Source organism: Macaca thibetana, chromosome 13, assembly GCF_024542745.1.
Source record: "Macaca thibetana thibetana isolate TM-01 chromosome 13, ASM2454274v1, whole genome shotgun sequence".
NCBI lineage: Eukaryota > Metazoa > Chordata > Mammalia > Primates > Cercopithecidae > Macaca > Macaca thibetana.
In genome coordinates this window covers 14,381,155-14,403,498 of record NC_065590.1, presented here as the reverse complement: position 1 = coordinate 14,403,498, position 22,344 = coordinate 14,381,155, and the positions used below count along the sequence as shown (strand labels likewise).

The 22,344-nt window shown below is 42.3% G+C and overlaps 1 pseudogene and 1 gene segment (V, D, J or C); both read left to right on the top strand.

The window, feature by feature from the left end:
- The window catches only part of LOC126934455 (immunoglobulin kappa variable 2-28-like), a 182,063-nt gene that overhangs the window by 8,779 nt on the left and 150,940 nt on the right, over positions 1–22,344 (top strand).
- On the top strand, positions 1,506–2,048 carry LOC126934458 (immunoglobulin kappa variable 1-6-like; annotated as a pseudogene). The gene is made up of 2 exons (XR_007718953.1): positions 1,506–1,579; positions 1,704–2,048. The product of XR_007718953.1 is annotated as an immunoglobulin kappa variable 1-6-like (transcript).

The following is a 22,344-nucleotide window of genomic DNA, read 5'->3' as shown; positions in this document are numbered from 1 at the left end:
TCATCCACATGGGCAGTGTCTTGGCAGAAGATGGAGACTCTCTCTAAATGGATGTGAGACAGGGAGGTTGACATCTGGGTCCGGATGATGCCCTGGTGCACAGCAAGAACATGCGTTGGGCAGCAGCCACCCTCACTAAGGAGAGAGGTTCACTGACCTGGCCTTTCCCCAGGGCCTCCCCCTCACCTGCTCTCCAGAAAGCCAGGTTTTTGGGCAGATGCTCCTGAGACCCCAGGAACAGGCTGGTGGGGAGCGCAGCTCAGAGCATTACTCAGGGGATGTGGCCTTTGTCACCCTACTTTGAAACAATTGATTATTTGAGCCAAGGTTCAGAGAAGGCTTCAAGTTGATCCTAATCCAGGCTCCTGTAGTAGCGAGTGAAACAGAGATTTTAGTTGAAATAATCAGATCTGGTATCACTAGTCAGCTCTCCATGCTACAGAGCCATAAGAAATTATACCAAAGTCAGGAAAGGGGATAGAATATGGGGATCATCACGCCAAGAATAAGGTGCGACCCATTTAGCCCCTGGGCCTTAAAGAGACCCATAGCTGTGGATAACGGCAGATCTATGCATGACACAGTTATCATCTTTGTGCATCTTCAGCGAATTGTTTTTCCTTGTACTGCTAAGAACAATATCTTAAGTTTATTAGTAAATTCTATTGAATTTATTAAAGATGCTTCTGATAAATTCTTTTTATATTCATTTCAAAAAAGAAGCAACGTCACACTGACAGAGACATTGTTAGTATCGCACTAAATACTTTCACACTCATCACATTCCTTTGAGAGTAACTGTAAGTTCTGACAGCCCCACGTTCTACAACTTTATTATGAATTTTCTGCCAAAAGTAACGCTTTCCTATACACTCCTAATACAAATATAAAATATATTATTTAGCCGGGCGCGGTGGCTCAAGCCTGTAATCCCAGCACTTTGGGAGGCTGAGACGGGCGGATCACAAGGTCAGGAGATCGAGACCATCCTGGCTAACACGGTGAAACCCCGTCTCTACTGAAAAAATACAAAAAGCTAGCCGGGCGAGGTGGCGGGCGCCTGTAGTCCCAGCTACTCGGGAGGCTGAGGCAGGAGAATGGCGTGAACCTGGGAGGCGGAGCTTGCAGTGAGCTGAGATCCGGCCACTGCACTCCAGCCCGGATGACAGAGCGAGACTCCGTCTCAAAAAAAAAAAAAAATATATATATATATATATTATTTAATCTAGTCTTATGTTCTTTTAAAATTTTGAAAATTCACTCCAAAAATATGTTCTGTAACTGTATGGCCCAAAGGAGAAATGTATTCTCTCAAGGTAAATCTGCACTGCCCTGGTCTGACCTGGGACTCTGGGGACACTGCCCCTGTGCTGAGTTACTGAGATGAGCCAGCCCTGCAGCTGTGCTCAGCCTGCCCCATCCCTTGTGGATTTGCATGTTCCCAGAGCACAACCCTCTGCCCTGAAGACTTTTTTATAGGCTGGTCACACCCTGTGCAGGAGTCAGTCTCAGTCAGGACACGGCATGGACATGAGGGTCCCCGCTCAGCTCCTGGGGCTCCTGCTGCTGTGGCTCCCGGGTAAGGAAGGAGAACAGCAGGAATTTACTCAGTCAGTGTGCTCAGTACTGTCTGGAACTTCAGGGAGGTCCTCTGATAACATGATTAATTGTAAGAATATTTGTTTTTATGTTTCCAACCTCAGGTGCCAGATGTGACATCCAGATGACCCAGTCTCCTTCCTCCCTGTCTGCATCTGTAGGAGACACAGTCACCATCACTTGCCAGGCGAGTCAAGGCATTGGCAATAATTTAAATTGGTATCAGCAGAAACCAGGGAAAGCCCCTAAGCTCCTGATCTATGCTGCATCCAGTTTGCAAAGTGGGATTCCCTCTCGATTCAGCGGCAGTGGATCTGGGACAGATTACACTCACAATCAGCAGCCTGCAGCCTGAAGATTTTGCCACTTATTACTGTCAACAGGATTACAGTTACGCTCCCACAGTGTTACAAGTCATAACATAAATCCCCAAGGAAGCAGATGTGTGAGGCTGGGCTGCCCCAGGGCTCCTTCTAGTGCCTCTATCTGCTGAGGAAAGTTCTCAAACTCAGTCAGGTTTTGAAAGTTATTGGGAGATTTTCTTAGAGGGGGGCCAGGGAGGTTCCCCTGAACCCTAAGCCTCTTTTGCCCTCATCCCTGGGAGAAAAGACATCACAATGCCTGTCCTGACTGAATAAAGAGGAGAGATAAGTCCACTTGAGGAGTTTGTGTTGTGGGATAAGTGGAATTTGTACAGCAAAAGAGAAGTTATTCTCAGTATTTAAAGGAGAAATTGTTCAAGTTCAATAAATTAGAGTCTAAATCACAGTCTTTCCGAAGCCTACCGTGTGTTATTCATGAAGAACGAACTAGAGACAGGGGATTCTCAGGTGGCTGCTTCAGAAGCCAGAGTGCACCTGCTCCTGGTAGTATGTGCTGAGTACCGTGTGACGATCCTCAGACCTGTCTGAGAAGCCCAGGGCGGGGGTGCTGATGCTCTCAGCTGCCTGCAGCACGTCTCCAGGTGATTCTCCGGTTCACACCTAACTGCATGTGTTTTACTTCAGGTGTCAGTTTACATGAATCCACCACTCTGACTTCCCAATCTCATGACAGTAATAAGTTGTAACTTATTGCAATCTCATTGAACAATTCTGAAGAAACCATAGAGAGAAAACGAATTTTGGAAAACATGCTCCGAGAAGTGATAGTAATGATGGGGAATTGAGAGCTGACAGAGAAGTGAGGTGACTCCACGAGGCTCAACATTTTGCCAGTTACGAATTGTCACAAAATACATTTGAATGTGCTTTCAAGAATTACCAGTTTGGGGTCATAGCTGGAAAACTTTATTAAGTCACAGATAAAATGGGAAAATCAGGAAATTGTATGAAATATACAATAAGGCTGTGTGGGATGGCTCAGGCCTGTAATCCTGTGATAATTAATACTGATTGTCAACTTGATTAGATTGAAGGATGTAGGCATTCCTCCTGGGTGTGTCTGTGAGGGTGCTGCCAAAGGAGATTAACATTTGCGTCAGTAGGCTGGGGAAGGCAGACCTCCCACTTAATCTATGGGCACCATCTAATCAGCTGCCAGTGAATATAAAGCAGGCAGAAAAAAGGTGAAAAAGTGAGTCTGGCCCAGCCTCCCAGCTTACATCTCTCTCCCCTGCTGGATGCTTCTTGCCCTCAAACACTGGATTCCAAGTTCTTCAGTTTTGAGACGCGAGCTGGATCTCCTTGCTCCTCACTCCTGATGCCTGAAGACAGCCTAGAGTGGGACCTTGTGATCCTATAAATTAATATGTAATAAACTCATCTATATATATGTCTGTGACCACTGCTGAGTGCCCAATTTGCCAGCAGCAGCAGAGACCAACAGTGAACACTTTGTATGGCACCGTTCCCTGGGGTGATTGACCAGCTACCTGAATGCAGATTGATTATATTGGACCTCTTCCATCATGGAAATGAGAGAGGTTTGTCCTCACTGGAATAGGTACTTACTCTGGATATGGATTTTCCTACCTACACGCAAGGCTTCGACCAAGACTATGATTTATAGACTCAAGGAATGCCTTATCCACCATCATGGTATTCCACACAGCTTTATCTCTGACCAAGCACTCACTTTACAGGTAAAGAAGTGGGGCAGTGGATTCATGCTCATGGAACTCACTAGTCTTACCATATTCCCCATCATCCTGAAGCCGCTGGTTTGACAGAATGGTGGAACGGCCTTTTGAGGTCACAATTACGTCAACTAGGTTACAATACTTTGCAGGGCTGGAGCAAGGTACTCCAGAAGGCCATGAATGCTCTGAATCAGCACCCAATGTATGGTACTGTTTCTCCCATAGCCAGGATTCACAGATCCAGGATTCAAGGGGTGGAAGTGAAAGTGAAACCATTCACTATCATCCCTAGTGATCCACTAGCAAAATGTTTGCTTTCTGTTCCGGTGACATTATGTTCTGCTGGGCTAGACATCTTAGTTCTAGAGGGAAGAACGCTGCCACCAGGAGACACCATAACGATTCCATTAAACCGGAAGTTAAGTTGGCCACCTGGACACTTTGGGCTCCTTCTATCTTTAAGTCAACAGGCTAAGAATGGAGTTACAGTGTTGGCTGCGGGGATTGACGCAGACTATCAAGATGAACTCAGTCCACTACTCCACAATGGAAGTGACAAAGAGTATGTGTGGAATACAGGATATCCATTAGGGCATCTCTTGGTATTATCATGCACTCTGATTAAGGTCAATGGGAAACTATACCCAATCCAAGTGGGACTACAAATAGTCAAGATCCTGTCCAGGCCATGACCTGCTGAGGTGCTTGCTGAAGGCAAAGGGAATACAGAATGAATAGTGGAAGAAGGTAGTCATCAATACCAGCTACGACCACGTGACCAGCTGCAGCAAGGAAGACTGGAACTATCATGAGTATTTCCTTCTTCTTTTGTTAAAAACATGTTTGTGCATGTATACACTTGTACTCAGAAATTATCTTCATTTCATTTCCATTTCTTTATCAGGTGACATAAGATTTATTGACCTCATATGAGCATTTAAGTATTGTTCACTTTATATAATAGTTTTTGGGTTGGGGATTAGTGTATTTCAAGTTGTAAGAAGGACAGTTATATTATGTTAGGGGTAACTATGACCTTACTATTGTCTGTATTTTAAGATTATGTTTGATCTCAGGAGATGTGTATGGGTTCCAGTTGACAAGGGGTGGGCTTGTGAAGGTTAATACTGAGTGTCAATTTGATTGGATTGAAGGGTGTAAAGTGTTGATCCTGGGTGTATCTGTGAAGGTGTTGCCAAAGGAGATTAACATTTGAGTCAGTGGTCTGAGAAAAGCAGACCCACCATTAATCTGTGTGAGCACAATGCAATCAGCTGCCAACACAGCTAGACTATAAGCAGGCAGAAAAATGTGAAAAGAGATGGGCCTACCCTCCCAGCCTACATCTTTCCCCAGTGCTGGATGCTTCCTACTCTTTTTTTTTTTTTTTTTTTTTTTGAGACGGAGTCTTGCTCTGTCGCCCAGGCTGGGGTGCAGTGGCTGGATCTCAGCTCACTGCAAGCTCCACCTCCCGGGTTTACGCCATTCTCCTGCCTCAGCCTCCTGAGTAGCTGGGACTACAGGCGCCCGCCACCTCTCCCGGCTAGTTTTTTGTATTTTTTAGTAGAGATGGGGTTTCACCGTGTTAGCCAGGATGGTCTCGATCTCCTGACCTCGTGATCCACCCGTCTCGGCTTCCTACTCTTGAACATGGACTCCTAGTTCTTCAGTTTTGGAACTCTGGCTGGCTCTTTTTTCTCCTCAGCCAGCAGATGGCCTATTGTGAGACCTGGTGATTGAGTGAGTTACTACTTAATAAACTTCCTATATTAACCAGTGACATCTAGAGGCACAGCACAGAACTAACAGGATATATATATATATATATACACATACACACACATATTTATACACACACACACACATAAATACACATACACAAACACACACACACATATATATATATATATATATATATATGTAGGGGAGTCTATTAACTTAAAGGATCATAAGTTCCACAACGGGCTGTCTGCAAACCGATGAGAAAGAAGCGACAGTCCAAGTCCCAAAGTGAGGAACATGAAGTCCAATGTTTGAGGGCAGGAAGCATCCAGCATGGGGGAAAGATGTGGGCTGGGAGGCTAGGGCAGTCTCTCCTTTTCACATTTTTCTGCCTGCTTTATATTTGCTGGCAGCTGATTAGATTGTGCCCACCAGATTATGGGTGGGGTTTGCCTTCCTCAGCCCACAGACTCAACAAATGTTAATCTCTTTTGGCAACACCCTCACAGAAACACCCAGGATCTATACTGCGTATCCCTCAATCCTATCAAGTTTACACTTGCAATTAACCATCACACTCCCCTTCATATATATGTATATAGTCCTTTAATTCTGTCACTCTAGAGAACCCTGACTAATACATCTACACTTCTGATGACCTGTTTCTTTTATTTTGGGTCATTTGTTTCCCCTGGGTTGCCTACACTCTCTTCTTCCCACTCCCCTATGAAGGATATATAAGCCTTTGGACCTCACTGGGTGAGGGCATGTTCCTGTCTTGCACTATCAATGACACTTTCCCTTTACTCTTTAGCAATGAGGGAATGTCATCCTTACCCAGATGCCAGCCACCTGTCTCACATCCAGGACAGAGAGTCTCCATCTCCTATCCACCAAATACCCATGCATGTGGACACTGTGGCACACCCTGTGATACCAGCTACTCCATAGGCTGAGGTGGGAGAATCACTTGTGCTTGAGAATTCAAGGTTGCCATGAGCCATGATCACACCACTGTACTTCATGCTGGGTAACCGAGTGAGACCCTGTGATTTTTCCCCTGCTTTTACAGAATTTTTTTTTTGTTGCCTCTTTCTTCTATTAGTTTGTGTTTTGTCTATTCATTTTCTGCAAACCTTTAGAGGGCAAATAGGAAGTTTCCATTTTTCCCTCTAAATGAGTAAGTTCCTCAAAATTCAGGCCCCTCAATAGGCAACAGGAGGGTGTGTGCAGGGGATCCGCCACAGTGATTTGACCACTCCTAGTCAAGCATCAGTAATACTCCCCAGAACCCAGGCTGAAGCCCACTGATGCTGATGCAGTTCAATCCACTTCCTCTGCGACTGCACCAGGCTGAGATGCCTTGGCCCCTGTTAAAGGTGTGAGATACAATGGGTGCATATTGTATTCAGTTTTATTCAAATCCAAGGGCTTTCCTACTTTTTCAAATTCCTTGTTTTTCTATTTAACACTCATTGCTCACTCCATAAGACAGTAAAGATGGCATTCTCCACTAGTCAACCTCAGAGGGAGCTGGCTGAGGACAATTAGTAACAACTTGGTTGTGAATGTCAAACAGATTTTCTAATTTCATGTCAGATGCAAGGTCATTATACTAAATTTTTTTAGAACAATAGCCTCTCACTGATAGAAAAACAGAGTTTTTGAAATTCCAAAAGTTGGTTTTAATAATAAAATGCAAATCCTGAAAGATGTAGTATATTAAAGATGTAGTATTTTCCATGAATCACCAGGAAAATAAAGGATGATATAAACTTTCTATTCCCCATAGTGCGGAATTCAAGATTTGGCAGACTGCAGGAATGGGAGCATGAGGGGAATACAGGAGAGGTCAGCTATTTTTCAATTAAACTGCCTTGGCTTATGGTGGGTGGGGATGTGGATGGTGGTGGGCTTGGCAGTTGATGTGGACCCACAATGGAGCCAAATATGATACTTGGGAAGAACCACAGAGTTGAAGGCACTGCTTCTGGCTTGCTGGGTGAAGCCTGTGTCACTGGGAGTCTCACAGGAAAGTAATGCCGTGAATAGAGCTTTAGGTCTGTAAACACCAAAGATTTAGTGAAGTCCCTGTGCAAGGAGACCTGAGGTCACGTCACTCGGTCCTAAGCCAAATCACGGCAACCAAGCAGAGCTTCTGAAACTCATTCTGCCCCTAGAGGAGGTTTAGCAGAGACCACTGGTTGGTTCTGGAGATGTCACAAATCCTGACATGCTGAGCAGAAGGCCAGGCAGGGTCTACACCTGCAGGGAGTCAATGGGTATGGAGGTTGATGTTCATGATTCAGACATGTGTTCAGGATGCTCTGTTCAACCTTGTGGATTCAGAAGAACATGCTGAGTCTGTGGGAGTTTTATGTTCTTCTAGCCATCTCCTCCAGCCTGCCTGATGAGTCAGATCTCAGCAAATGTCCATGGAGGACACAGGCCATGTATAGAGGCTGCCCTGTGCAACCCTTGGGGGTCAACCTGATTCTCCATTCTCAGGAGAGTTCCTCTGCTTGTGCCAAGACAGAGCTTGTGTCCACATGCAATCTTGGCAGATATGGCAGGAGGGCAAAGAGTCAGGTCAGCGTCGACCAAACTAGAAGGGGTGCTTTTCACTTTGGATTTTTAGGTCACTTAGTTCTCATTTCTTCTACTGTTCTCTGATGTTATTAATATAAACTTTTGCATTGTTTTATCTCCAGGTTCTTGCAGTGGTTCTTTTAGCATTTCAACCCCTACATCATTGCCCCGGAATAGGAAAATTCCTTTTGAAACTTACTAGTCACTTAGAAATGACAGTTTGGGTATGAAATTGTCAGAAAAATAAAAGGTATTGAAATAAGTAAATGTATAATTTTTACACAATATGGTCAATATCTGAAAATATGTCTGACTCCAATATTCTTATAGTAATGGGATGGAAAAAGTATGTTTTATGTGGTGTCACTTAAAATAATTCTTCAGAAATATTTATGAACATGATAGACAAATCAGTTCCATTTCAGGAGGTGATATAATCAACATGTAGAATTATTTGTACCCAAAGGACAAAATAGCTTTTTTTCTGTTTAAAATAATCAACCCCATGAGAAATGATTGTCTATTCTAGGATGATCCACACCATGGTAAATGAAGTTAAAACTGTATTACCCAGGAGAAATATCAAAAATAAATAAATAATGAAAGCATGGTATATAAGAAAGAAACTGTCACACATATAAAGATAGACAAGTCTTCAGAGGACTTCTCCACACATATTCCTGAGTGATAACACACATCCAACCAAAAATACACTGATTTCACTTCCACAATCAGTAGTGTGGATCTAAAGATAGTACAATTAAAATTATATTCTTAACCCAAAAGTCCAAAAACAAAGAATAGATAGTTTACAGAAAAGAGTTTGTAAAGCACAGAATGACAGGTCTACAGAAGGTATTCATAAGTGAGAAAACACATCCAACCAAAATTCTCGGGATTTCACCATCACAAATACCATTTTGGAGCCTGGAGATGCTGCACAGCCTCCTGTGAGCAGGAAACTCACCAGGACCCTGCACAGTGTGATGGCCCCAAACATAAACCTCAAAGGAAGTTCAGCCTCTCAGTGTGGCAGGAGCAGCTGTGGTGCCAAGGGATGTGTCTCCAGCAGTTGGAGTAAGGTGGGCTCAGGGAGATGACTGGAAAGCCTTTGAGGAAGGAAGACGCCATGAGGCCTTAGTCACAGGCACAGGCTCCTCTTCTATGTGAACGGGGCCAGGGTCCTCCAGGAAACCTTCCAAAGCCTCCTCTTACCTCCACACATAGGACGCTGAAGCCCCACTGATCTTCCAGGGTTGGCTGCCTCATCATCCCGGGATCAGCCCCTAAAGTTCCCTGTTATTCTCACGGCTGTAGGGATGCTCAGTCATGTCACTGTAGGAGGACCCTAGTGTGTCCTGTCCTCGCCTGCTGCCACTGATGAGCTTCACGGCATTTTCCCATGCCTTTCCCAAGTGACCCCACTTTCACCAACTATCAGGAGGAGGGACAGTGGCCCGCACTCCATAATGTTACTTATGAGTAAGTCAGGGCTCCGGGTAGTCTCATGTTTGCACAGCTTACCACATAGGAATGATAGAAATATCACATAGGAATCCTATTTTGACATTCCCTGTCTCCTCATTCTCTCTGAAGAGTTACTCACTCTACCCATCCACTCTAAGAGTTTATTCTTGTGCAGCTGCTCATAGTGTTTACATTTGGAGACTGATATGATTCTATTGGTGGAATACTAGATGTGTGCTTGTAACATCCTCACATTTTTAAGAATAAAAGACCCTTCTTTTGAGTAGCATTTGTTCTTTTCGTCTTAGTTTGCCAGGATTACATTTCCGGTGATTGATGTGAAAACTTCTTTGCTAAAATGCATTCATATTGCTATAAATTAACTGCATTTTTTTGAATCTCATAAATTTGGATATGCGATGTCTACTTTCAGATCAAAGTACTTTGTAATTTCCATTTTTGTTGTTTCTTTGCCCCAAACTACATTTAATGGTACTTTACTTGTTTTCCAAATATTTAGATTCTTTTTGGCAAAATTTTAAAAATTAAATTTAGAATTTCAGTGGGTTTATTTGTACGAGTGGTTTTTGATAACAGTGATGAATTGTGTAGTAGTGAACTCTGGGCTTTTGTTACCCATCATCCGAATAGTGTACCTTGTGCCCAATGAGTAGTTTTTCATTCCTCCTTCTTCTCCCACCAACCCCCTTCTGATAACTTTCTCTTTCTGATTTGTAATACAATCTTCTCAGTTATGAATAATTTATTTTTTATGATTTAATCAGCTTGATTTTATTGAAATACCCTGTTGCCTAAAATGTAATGTATCATTAGCCAATGTTTCCAAAGACCATGGAATCTGCTGTAGTTTGGTGGAGTGTTCTCTAAGTACCAGTCTTGTCCAGATGGTTGATAGCGTTGTTCAAGTCGTCTGTATCTGCACTGGCCCAAGGGGCTGGGCTGTTTGCACTGCAACCTGGACCTGCTGCAGAGCCCTTTTCTACCCTGAGTCCCAATCAAGACTGGCACAATTTCATGTCTCCTGGTGGGCCAAACCTGTATTCCGAGGCGTAGAATATGTAGCCTCCAGAAACCAAAAAAGTTATATTTGTGGCTTCCTTCTTTGAAAGACAAAAACACCCATAAAAAACACTGGAACAAAATTAATATTCCTGTAATTCTGAACTCTGATTCACTCTGTCTTTATGTTACATGCATTACAATGGCCTTATTAATGGAGACACCATGTAGTGGCATTTGATGGCAGCTGAAGAGACGAATGCCCAGGTTCAAGGTGCAGGGCAATACCTGCCAGGGGAAATCAGCCTCCCAACCACAGCCACGATAGGACTAGGCAGCCACAAAGAGATCCCAAGTCATTTTCTGATCATTTACCTGGTCATGGTGCAGTATCTGGACTTGCTCTCTCATGAGGAGGGTCTAAAATTTAAAGTTGTGATGTCCTTGATTCTATTGCACCAACCTTCATCTGGTCTTTCTGTCAACCACTCACAAGGGCACTCAAGTCAAATTCTCTGAAGATGTGATTGTCTTCTTACAAATCCTAGAGAAAAAAGGTTGATTTTAGATTTGCCAAGCAAATTAAATGTTTTAATGCCATTAATATGGTCATTTAAATGGTATCCTTCTCTTGGTCTCTCTGCGAATATTAACTTGGGGCAAATTTCCTGATAGGTTTCTCTTTGTTTTCATTTTCCTCTACAATTTCTGAGTAAGATGACCTACTCTGAGAAAATCTACGAAGTTAGTTTTAACCCAAAACAAAATCATTATTTTGAAATTTAATACCATCACAAGCCAGAGACAAAAGATACTGCTCTTGCTTTATGGCTTACTTAGGATTGTTTTTGACTTGTAAGTATTTGCTTCAATCGTCCATAAAATGAACAGATTTCTTCCTTTTATTTTGTCTTATACGAATAATTGTTGTATAAACAGTTTTCCTAGGATAACGGATTTGTATACCTTCTTATTTTCAGTTTTAATTTTCACCTAGGCCTGCTAGGATTCCAGAATAGCAAAGAAACCATTATCTAGGTTGAGGATGTTTCCAATTTACTAGAGTAAGACTATTAAATATAAGTGAGATCCAGCTAAATCAGTGTCTAGCAAGAGATTATGCCTCTAGTCCTTTGTTAAATGTGACAGTTTTTTTCCTGACGGCTACTGGGAGGTCAGAATTTATTTCTTTTTATTACTGATAGTCCATTTTTTTTTTTTTTGCTAGTAGATATTTTAGAAGAGTTAATCTCTATAAGTATTCCAACGTAAGGGCAATTGGCTCCTCATAGAGCACTTACACTTGGGTGATCCTTAGCTCCTGCCCAAGAATGACCAAATAATAATAAAGTTCACTATCGTGATGTGAAGCTGCTGCTTCCAGAAGGGTAGAGTCAATATTTCCAGGTGTCAGTGCAGAGACTATTGTTATTATTAATTATTATTATTATTATGAGACAAGAAATGAGCACTAAAACTTTATTCAGCTCTTGTCTGTTTATTTTTCTGTACTTTTAATTTTTGCTAACAGGAGGAGAAAAGAAGCAGTTAAAAAAGAAATTCAACTGACTTTAGAACTCAGTTTTATTAATTTGAACCCCAATTTCCTCTAGACCCTTAAACATTATTAATTACAATTTATATAAATATTTGCTTGATTCTTAAAATTGTTTAACATGAAAAAGCTACGAGTGTGAGAACTTGCAAATTCTACTTTCATTTTTTCTACAGGTAAACTATCTTATCTAAGTTAAAAGTAAATAAGTTATTCCACATTATTTTCTTGTTATATTCATTGAAATTCTTCTATCAACTGAAGCTTCTACAACAGTTTAAATGGCTAGAATCCCCAATTCAGTCTCTAGAAACTTCGTGGGATCTTCATTTCCCATCTCTCAAGTCAACCAGGTTTTACTATAAGGCCTCAAGGTTAACGTCACATTCAAAGAGTAGAAAAATTTTACTAATTCTCAGGCAATCTATGATTTTATGGAATTTTGCTTTTGAGGACAGAGACCCCTTTCTTCAGGGGTGAATTCAAAGGGAACCTAAGAGACACAGAAGGCTCAGGAAGAAAACGGACTCATGCCTTCACTTTGTGCAGTTGGTGGGTGTGGTGGATTCTGCAGAGATATTAACAAGCACAGAGGAGAAGCCCACCACTTAATCCCACAGCTGTGTGGATAGTTTCATAGGATTTCTGGGAACCTTTTCCAAGGAAAAGTAAAGACCAAAATGGAAACATGTGGAAACAGGTTCAGATGAGACAGATCTAGAACAGGGTCTGAAGATTCAGAAAAGTACGATATGGAAACAACGCTGTTTCTTTCAACGTTTGGAGACAGAGATTCTCAGAAGCAGAAGATACACATTCATGGAAACTACATTCCCTGTGCTCTCTCTCTGTGTTCCAGAATATTTATCCATGAACCTATGCTCCAGTGAGGGACAATTTCAGTTACTGAGATAATGCAGACAGATTCAATCCCAGGTGCCTGAGAGCCAGGAGTCCGTTCTCAGGATCTGCAGCTTCACAGATGGAAGCTCCATTTGTGGGTGACTTGGTCTTAATTCTCGTCCAAGAACATACTTTCACCTTTAATTGAAAAGAAGGTTCATTGATGCTCAGGTAGGGAACAGGCCTCTGTGTGTCTCAGCCTTATCCACAGCAATGAGGGTTTGCACGATTTGGACTAATACAGTCTGTAGAACAAAGTCTACACGATGTGCAACAGTGATCTATAAATGAAAATGCTATGTTGTTTATTTCAAAACTGTAGGCTTACTTCTCAATGGCCTGTGCCAAACTCAACTTTTAAAATGTAATTGTTTTAAAAACAACCCAAATAAGAATAGTTTTAACCTTTTAGGAAATACTTACTCTACATATCCAGAAAGCCTCACCCACATCTAGCAGTAGGTAAGATAAAGCCCAGTTTATGAAAACCTTACACTTAATACTGACCTCTGTAGCTCTCTGATGCAGAAACTCCTCACTGTGCTACTGTGTGGCATCCCCTAGATGCATATCCCTTCTCCAGTGTCCCGTCCATTTTGAGAAAACAAACTTGGCACCTTAATATCTGGACCACCTCCTGCTGTGAGGGACTGTTCAAGCTTCACCCAATAGAGGTCACATGTGCTACTGCCGTCTGTAGTCATCTCTTTTTCCTTGGTCAGCCCACAAATCCCTCAGCCCCCTACAAACAGGATCACAGTGTCTACCCCATAAACACTGACTCCCGGTAATGAACACAAACAATTCCACTTCCAAGACTCTCTTCCCAAGTCATATGAGTAATACAGTTGCTTTCAATTTTATGGATCCCAAACTGACTGCATCAGGAAAGGGAGACACTCCACCCTGCCTGTGGAAGTCCTCCTTCATTTAGGTGACCATGGTTTGGATGAGAGACACACAGAGTCCTGCTCCTACCCTGGTTCAAATGTAGGCTGCTCTTCCATCTTGTCTGTGTCCACTCGGGATGGACCAGTTTTGTCTGCTGTTCTGAAAGCCCTGGCATGATGTGTCAACAGACAAGAGAGGGAGGTTTCTGATTAGAATTAGTAATAGTGTTCTTTAAGCCTACAGGTGAAATCAGGTAATTTCAAAGCCTTTTTCTGACTAAAAAAGGATTTGTACAATATTTTACATTTTCTGGATATGTAAGGCAACAAATCATGAAATTTTTGTTAAAAATCCCAGGGGTAGCCTTTTTTAATGATTCATTCATTCTCATAGAAAATAACAATGCTTTCCTAAATTCAAGCAATCTAGATACTTTGTGAAAATAACATTTTCAAGAATTGACTTATAGTAAAAGAAAACAGGACAAATTTTTTACTGTTATTCACTTTGCTGCAATTCAAATTTTCGTATTAGATAACAGATAAAACTGATTATTCATTTAATGCTCTTTCAGAACAATTATTTAAAACTAACAATAAAATGGACCATTTTGTTCTATTTTAGTTAAGCTGTTTATATTTTACGTCTCCTTATTCTATTTCTTCACCTTCTGATGTTTCTGACTTTTTTCACTATCATGATGAAAAGTCTGACCTTTGCAACACCAAGAAGCAGATCAGAATTTGTTGACATTATAAAAAAAAAGTTGAGTGCACAAAATTTGCAAAATATAGTTAACAGGAAAGAGTAAATACAATTTTAACAGTGAAATATGAGACTTTTATTTCAATCCTACCTTATTGCTACTGTTTGATATGGTCAACTCATAATATTGCCACAGAGTTCAATATTTGAAGGTCAATATCATTTTTACTCAAATATGTTTTCCAATCTTATTTAAAAATGAGATGTTGGTAGATTGCTCAGAAGATATTTAGACCAAGCTTTCCTCGCAATCTTACCTACAATGGCATTGATTTGTGTTTGTGGGCAATTAAATATGACTTTGTGTTGAGTTATCCAAGATTACATCGCACTACAAGCTAGTCCTTCATTGTTCCTGGATTATTAGTTTTTTTCATAAATGTGACTGTCCTTGTGAAAGCATTTATTGTTGGCACCATTATTCAGGAGCTATTCAATGGAATATTAAGCACATCACTGACAAATGAAGAATAGTGTGGTTGGTTTTCTGTTTAATGATCAGCTGTATGGGAGATTCACACCCCTAAGCTCTGAGCATTTTTACATAAAGTCAAGAAACAATCAGTTACAGGTACAGGCTACCAGACATATAAAACTGTGAATGCAGTTCTTGTTCTTTATACATAGAGAATTTCCTTGTGATCTGGGGATTCATGGCTGTGGCTGCACCACATCCAGCCTGGGGGAGACTCACGTCTCACTCAGAGTTGACAAGAACCTAGAAGCCCTGACAGGACCTGATTCCATGTGACCAGGGAGACTGCATGGGAAGAGCTTTTCTAATCACCACTTGAAAAAACATCACGCACAGTTATGTCTTATTTGTTCTGTATCGTTAACCTAGAAGATTCTTCCCTTAAGAGAGTCCTCTGGGCCAGACACAATCGCTCACTCCTGTAATCCCAGCACCTTAGGAGGTCCAGGCAGGCAGATCTCCTGAGGTCAGGAGTTCAAGGCAAGCCCGGAGAATATGGTGAAGCCCCATCTCTACTAAATAAAAAAATAAAAATACAAATACAAAAAGAGCCCTCCCGTTAGCCTTGTGTATGTGAGATGATTATGATGAGCTAGATCACAGACTGAACAACTGGTCACAAGGATTTTTATGATCATTGCCTGAAGCACAAAATTTTGTCTTTCTTTCCTTTTCCCTTACACTGGACTCTTGGCTCTAAATGTAGAGGCTCACATCATTCTTCCTGTGAGGCCCTTGGACAGAGAGCTGTTATGCTGTTCACTCACCAGGTGCCAGGGCAGGGTAGATATTAATATTTGAGTTGAACGTTCTCGAACAGTTATCCTGGAAACAGCAGATACCAGACAGCCCTCGAACTGGCTCCGGCAACTTTTTATTTGCAGGCTCTCAGTCCAGCAGTGCTTGTGGGGATGGGGTTGATTCCTTCTCTAGATTGACTGGGAGGGAATCAAGCAAGGTGGCATTGACCTCCCAGAGATGCATCCTGGACACACATTTCCACATGATCAGGGTTCTAGTGCTTTCTTAACAGTCATGCCCTACACTGTGCGTCCCTACAAAAGGTCCCAACTTTCCCCTTCAGATCCTTCTTCCCTTGATTGTGGACAAACTTGACTGAATCTCTCTCTGTTTTGTTCCAAGGGACAATTTATATAACATAATTCACAGAAGAGACATTCCCCCAGTCCCATCAACCTTTTCCACGCCACTGCACCCACCAGGGGATTTGCATACTGTCCCCTAGGGAGGACCTTCCCTGTGAGTCTGAGATAAAAGCTCAGCCCTAACCTTGCCTTGACTGATCAGGACTCCTCAGGTCACCTTCTCACAATGAGGCTCCTTTCTCACTCCTGGGGCTACTGGTGCTCTGGCTCCCTGGTAATGACAGAAGGAGATGAGGGAGGAGAATTGGGTGGGAGGTGAGCTCTGTGGGTTCCACAGCTTCACCTGTTTATTCCAATAATATGATAGAGTCACACGGTCTATGCTCCAGGGAATGGAATTCATGTTTGTCCTATGAATAATTAGGATTCACCTCCAGGGAAAGATGACCCGTGCTCTGACTCAGAACTTGAAAATGAAAAGTTCTCTGCTGGCTAGTAAATAATGGGTTTATTCAGGAAAGTCTACTTTTCATGACAGTAAATCAAAACTTTAAAATGTAACTACAAATTAATATCAGAAGAGAAATTATGAAAGTTGCTCATAATATACCTATATAAACTTGCACTACTCTGTTATTTTTTCAGGGACCAGTGGAGATATTGTGATGACCCAGACTCCACTCTCCCTGCCGTCACCCCTGGAGAGCCGGCTTCCATCTCCTGCAGGTCTAGTCAGAGCCTCCTGCATAGTGATGGAAAAACCTATTTGTATTGGTACCTGCAGAAGCCAGGCCAGTCTCCACAGCTCTTGATCTATGAGGTTTCCAACCGGGCCTCTGGAGTCCCTGACAGGTTCAGTGGCAGTGGGTCAGGCACTGATTTCACACTGAAAATCAGCAGAGTGGAGGCTGAGGATGTTGGGGTTTATTACTGCGAGCAAGGTACACAGCTTCCTCCCACAGTGCTACATCCTCGAGCAGCAACCTCCCTGCTGGGTTTGCCCAGCTGCCCACATGGGCCACTTGTCTTGGGGAGCAGCTGAGCAGAGTCTCTGAATCTGCAGAAGAGAAGGCTGTTGGAGTCGTCAGGGTGGCATTTGCTGCTGAGGATGCTGGTCCATGAGAGCCTCAGCAGCACCTCAGATCCCACATGTTAAGGCCCTACCAGCCGCCACAGCCTGAGGAAGGCATCAGGAGGAGGAGAATTCATGGGGCCACATGCCCTGGGAGCAACTGGCTATGATGTAGGGAGAGTGAATGAAAGCTCACATCCTCACCCTCCCCGTCTTGCCCACATTTGTCAAGTTCATGCAGCCGTCAGAATAACCAGACCATGAATGCAGTTTAGTGACACCACCAGAAGAACACATATGGAAAATGATCAGCTCAGGGTTTATTTCATACAGGATGACACTTAGTCATATTAGGAAACTCATTGTCTCCCATCTCCCTAATTCTGCTCTCTTACTCTCATTAAACCCTCCTCTCCAGTGTCTTACAGGAGAAAGCATTCTACACAAGCTGTGTGCAGGGGAGTATGGCTAAGGACACTCAGTAAAAATGTTTGATTTTGGATTATTCAAATAAACTTTGTAAACTCACGGCAGGTATGAAATCCTGATGTCAAAAAATGATTACTCTTAATTATTATTTGGCAAGTGGAAAGCGAGTTTTCACAATTCCAAAAGTGGCCTTTAAAAATAACTGCATAATCTCAAAGATAAAAAATTAAAGTTTATTTCAAGTACAAAGGAAACATTCGGAATTATATGAGATTTCTATTTCTCTTCCAAATTCTAAAAGTTTTGAAAGTATTTAGGCTAAGTTCTATTTTAGAGTGGAAATTTACTAGTGCGTTTTCATAAGAAAAGGTTTCAAAGAATACAGAAATGCATTCTTTTTTTTTTTTTTTGAGACGCAGTCTTGCTCTGTCACCCAGGCTGGGGTGCAGTGGTGCGATCTGGGCTCACTGCAAGCTCCGCCTCCCAGGTTCAAGCCATTCTCCCGCCTCAACCTCGGGAATAGCTGGGACTACAGGCACCCCCCCACCATGCCCGGCTAATTTTTTTTGTTTTTTTAGTAGAGATAGGATTTCACTGCGTTAGCCAGGATGGTCTCGATCTCCTGACCTCATGATCTACCCACCTCGATCTCCCAAAGTGCTGGGATTACAGGTGTGAGCTACCACACCCGGCCAGAAATGCATTGTTTTCACATGATTACATCATTACTTGAAAAGGAATCTGAATTCTATGTTTCAGTTGTCAATGCATGGATAATCTATGCTTTTCATAGATTTTATTAAACATACTGTTCTAAATGATATGGAACCCCATAATGAGTCATGTGAGCTACATGTCATAACACCGTGTGATAGACACAAAATAATGACTAAATCAACAGAAGAAGATCCGCTTCAGGTTAAGGATATACAGTACACTTGAGATGATTGTTTATTCCAAGATAATGATTCCTTAGTAAGTGCAATTAGAATTCCGAAGTTCCATTTCTGTTAGGTTTAAAAACTGTATGGCAAAATTTTTATTCATATCAATCACACTGGAGTCCTCAAATGAAAAAAAAAAGTGACACAATATGTTTTTAAAAGTACTGATAAATGCATCATTGCGCTTAAAAGTCATTATAAAGAATGTAGTTAAAGAACACAAAGTGTGATGGGGTACAGTGGCTTGTGCCTGTAATCCAAGCACTTTGAGAGGCCGAGGCAGGTGAATCCGCTGAAGTCAAGAGTTTAGGACCAGCCTGGCCAACATGGTGAAACTCTTTCTCTACTAAAAGTACAAAAATTCGCCAGGCGTGGTGGCATGCTCCTGTAATTTCAGCTACTCAGGAGGCTGAGGGAGGAGAATCACTTGAACATGGGAGGTGGAGGTTGCAGTGAGCTGAGATCATGCCACTTCACTCCAAACTGGTCAACAGAGTGAGACTCTGTCAAAAAAAAAATATTGTAAGTAGTATGACCCAGAACTAAGCAATGCTATTGTCATCTTTAGCTCTCATGTGATTGACAGCATCTAGTGATCTTGAATTTCTGCTTTGCCATGAGACACAAGATTAGTCCCAACCCATTCAAGATGGTTAGATATATTTAACAAACAAAGAAACAACTTATGTAATGCTCATGTAACAAATGGCTACGCTGTGAAAACAAATGGTGAAAGGTGAACTATCCCCTAAACCTGAGAGAAGATACAAGGAGAATCAAAACTGGCTGGTACAAAAAAGCCTCTAGTTGCAGTTGACCAAGTGTGACCAGGTTTCTCTGTCTGTGCCATGGCAGTGCAGAGACAGGCACGTGGCCTTGGTGGTGTCATTGGTTCTTCTCCATGAGTTCACTCAGGTGGGCAGGAGGCACGACCACCCTCAGCCCAGAGCTTCCTCCTTCCTCACAGTCGCTGCCCCCACGCTCATCCTCAGAAACATGAGTGGAACAGAGTGAATGGAAAGTTGTTTTATTCTAAAGATCAAAAATCTTGAACTTGTAAATAGAAATAAATGTTATTTTTGCTCCAAGTACACATTTGAGAAATCTTCCGTTGAGTACACCTGAAGATAAACCCACATTTTTTTTGTGTCTTTTAATCAGAAAATGTATTTATATGATTCTTGGAAATAATGTTTGAGTATAAAATTGTATTTTAGCAGCTTATTTCAAGTTGTTATTTACCATATGATAATTACTCCCAAAATGTCGTCAATTTAAAAAATTATAATCTGTTGCTCTGTCCTCCACTTAAAGTAATTTCTCTATTTAACCTCATCAGATTCCTTTTAAGCTCTTAAACTCATCTTTTTTTTTACTGATTTGATACATTAAGTCAATTTATTATTTATGATGAATTTATTTATGTAATTATTTTCAATATCACAAGTAGAAAAAGCCTATAAACTGCTATGCCAAAAACCTGCCCCTAGATGGCAAAGAAATCCCACAATACACAGAAGAGAACCGAGTTCTAACAAAACCTGGGAAAGGAAGAGGGCTAGTGTCCCATTAACAACTTGGAGCCCTTAAGGCAAGAATGAGGTGGAACATCTGGAACATCTGAGAGGAGACATCAGAGTGTGGAGTAGTGGGGAACCTGCTCTGTGCTCTGAGACTGAAAGCCCAGCCTTGCCTCTCACCTCTGCCTTGACTGTGTCCCCATCTGCTGTGAAGTGAGTGGTGTCTTCTAAATTCATCCTGAGCCCTAATGGCTGAAAAGTGTAAGACATTGAATGTGGGGATTATGTGCATCTTCCTGACACCAACCTGATGCTCAGGAAGGAGACTCTTGTTTTCTCTTAGGATTCTTTTACTAACCATGATTTTGCCTCTACTGCACATTTCCCTTTCCTGATTGTCCCTCTCTATTGACAGAAGATGGCCTAGGGGATTCACTACTGAGTCTCAAGCTCTTACCCAAAGCCCTCAGTCTAGGGTTGCTCTTTTCCTTCACACTATTTTTGTTTGTTTGTTTTCTTGTAATCATCGTAGCAATAAAATATCACATTTTTATTCCTAGCTATTACAGATGTCATCTTAGTTAGTTGCAATAGTTGCCTTCTGAATAATAAATGGTCTTTCATAATGATGTTAAGACATCCAAATCCATGCGCTTCAGAAGTTGCAAGAAGCTCTGTTTAGCACGGTGCCAGTGAATCTCCCAGAGTGCTCCATGCATCTGGCCCCACAGAGTCCCTCTGTGCTGTCATATCATCCACCGCCTTCTGTGAATGAGATAAGAATCCTGGTGGGTGCTCTTTGAGCCAGTCACCACACAACTCCCATGAAAGTTGAGGACCACAAGCCCCTGAAGACAATCACAGTTAGCTAGACTCATAGCTCATGACTGTCCTCTGCAGACACAGGTTCTCCCCAGATGGCTAAGGGTAGTCATTGGCTGTGTCTTTCCTTGTGGATGACAACAGGAGACAGAGCAGGTCTGTAAGCAGCCCTGCAAGCCAGGTTCTGTGCAAGCCCTCCTGTGGGTCCTTCTTTTTTTTTTTTTTTTTTTTTTTTTTTTTTTTTTTTTTTGAGACGGAGTCTCGCTCTGTCGCCCAGGCTGGAGTGCAGTGGCGCGATCTCGGCTCACTGCAAGCTCCGCCTCCCGGGTTCACGCCATTCTCCTGCCTCAGCCTCCCGAGTAGCTGGGACTACAGGCGCCCACAACCGCGCCCGGCTAATTTTTTGTATTTTTAGTAGAGACGGGGTTTCACCGTGGTCTCGATCTCCTGACCTTGTGATCCGCCCGCCTCGGCCTCCCAAAGTGCTGGGATTACAGGCGTGAGCCACCGCGCCCGGCCCTGTGGGTCCTTCTTACCTGGACATAGGTGTGTGAACCAAAAATGAAACTCTACGCTCCCTAGCCAACTGCATAAACTCCTCCTCTCATTCAAGAACACACCAAAATCCACCTGAAATACAATACAGTCCGTGATGGGAATGGATGATCAGATATGTTCCTCCCTTTAAAATTCAGGTACAACTGACCAGCGTTTAATGTTAAAACCAAGATCTTGAGACTGACAAAGCAAACTCTTTGTAGCAATAAGCCAACATGATAGATACCAGGCCCCATGGAAATCAAAGTATTTTCTCCAATATATTTTTATTTAATGTATTTGAAAATGCCTCTGCTAAGTTGTTTCTTGTGGGGAAAATCTCCATTCTGTAGAGAATCCTGTGCCTTTTCGAGTCTCTTTCCTGACCCAGAGAGATTTAACTAGCAGTCTGGCACCTTTTAAGTCTGCTAAGAAACCATTACAGTCTATTCTTTCTGAAGCCTGCTATCCGGAGGCTTCATCTGCATGATGAAACCTTGGCTCTACAACCCTTTGTGTTAACTCAGTAACGGGACTGTATTCTGGAGGTTTTAAGAGAGAGAAGTCAATATCCGGCTTCCCATCTTTCTCATGTTCCCACATTCGTGGTTCCATGGCCCCTTCCTCTGTCACTCCGGCACCGCTCTCCGTTGCCCCAGCTCCTCTCTGGATGTGACCCTTCTCCCTCCCTGTTATAAGGACACTTGTGATTGTGTTGGTCTCAACCAGATAATTCAGGATACTCTCCTGACCTCAAAATTCTTAACCATGTCTGTCAAGTTACTTTTGGCATGTTCATAAGTAATAATCATAGATTCCAGATTTTAGGACAATGATGTGTTTAGGGG